We start from the raw sequence: 1,551 nt of genomic DNA on the forward strand, positions 1-1,551 counted from the left end.
GTGAAGGCTGAATCATAGGTGGTGTTGATGTGATCATATATTTGAAGATGAATCAGGTGTAGGTGCAGCAGCAGCTCTGTACCTTTCCACTGTCGCGGGTCTTGGCTCTGAGCTTGTTGACYTGAGTCTCAGCGATGTCAGCACGCTCCTCAGCCTCCTCCAGCTCATGCTGAACCTTCCGGAACTTAGACATGTGCTGGTTAGCTGCTTCCTCCTGGGTGAGGGGAAACAGGAGAGCATAACGTCAGCATTCAAATAGGGAGATGGATGATACAGCAGAGAACGTGAGTTGCAGAACGGGGGATGAAACCGCTGACTCCAGGGGCGGCAGCACCACCACTAGGACCAGCCCCCGGGACAGCAAATTAATATTCAGCCCCGTCTCCTTTAAGTTGCTAACAACACATAGGCATAGAGATGTATGGGAGGCTCTCAGAAATGTACATAAGTTCTTCAGTTGAGTCATTGTGGACTGATGTGTAGTAGCACTTACACTAAACTATATAGACATTACGTTTTGTAATGTCTACTAGGGGGGGGGGGGAATCTGTTTTTGAATGTATGATTTCAGAGTATTTGACTAAGTATGACTCACCGCTTCCTCAGCCTGCCTCTTGTAGGCCTTGACTTTCATCTGCAGCTTATCTACCAGGTCCTGAAGTCTGCCAACGTTCTTCTTATCCTCCTCAGTCTGTGGGAGAGGATCAAAGAATCACTGCCACATAGTTTTACACACAAACCTGTCTGTGTTAGTGTCAAGTGTGTGAAGAAGACACTTTCTCTTACCTGGTAAGTGAGCTCCTTGACTCTGCGCTCATACTTGCGGACTCCCTTGACMGCGTCTACACCTCTTCTCTGCTCGGCCTCCACCTCCGTCTCGAGCTCACGCACCTTTATGGAAGAAATTAACGTAGGCATTTGAGGTGGTGAAATCAGACAGAACAAATATTTTCAAAACAGATGGATATTATTCTACTCAGTCATAGAGGCACAATTGTTATCTGTTTCTATATAGTTTAATGTTTTGAATAGAAGGGTCTGTAATTATAACAGCTTTTCATCGTCAAGGTGGATTATTGACAGAACGTCATAACTCAATGGTCCTGTGTATTTTATTATAATTAAATAAATGTCCAGTATTCAGCCTTTCAATCCACCCTGCTGTTAACTCACCCTGCTGTTAACTCACCCTGCTGTTAACTCACCCTGCTGTTAACTCACCCTGCTGTCAACTCACCCTGCTGTTAACTCACCCTGGACTCCAGTTTCTGGAGCTGCTTCTTGCCTCCCTTCATGGCCAGATTCTCAGCCTCATCCAGGCGGTGCTGCAGGTCCTTGACTGTGACCTCCAGGTTCTTCTTCATCCTCTCCAGGTGAGAGCTGGTGTCCTGCTCCTTCTTCAGAGCTGACGGTTGTTTTAGTGAACCCGTGTATGCTGGACGTTGGTAACATCTGTCTGGGAGGCAACACATCTGTCTGAGAGACTATGATTGGTGCAGTTGGTGCATAAATTAAACACACTACATTCCAGGCGGCCATGATGCTGAGGAA

General features: G+C 46.7%; 1 pseudogene; it reads right to left on the minus strand.

Annotated features, from left to right (window-relative positions):
- Positions 1-1,551, minus strand: part of LOC112069783 (myosin heavy chain, fast skeletal muscle-like) — a 25,071-nt pseudogene that overhangs the window by 2,861 nt on the left and 20,659 nt on the right.

The sequence above is a fragment of the Salvelinus sp. IW2-2015 genome, unplaced genomic scaffold (assembly GCF_002910315.2).
Source record: "Salvelinus sp. IW2-2015 unplaced genomic scaffold, ASM291031v2 Un_scaffold1117, whole genome shotgun sequence".
NCBI lineage: Eukaryota > Metazoa > Chordata > Actinopteri > Salmoniformes > Salmonidae > Salvelinus > Salvelinus sp. IW2-2015.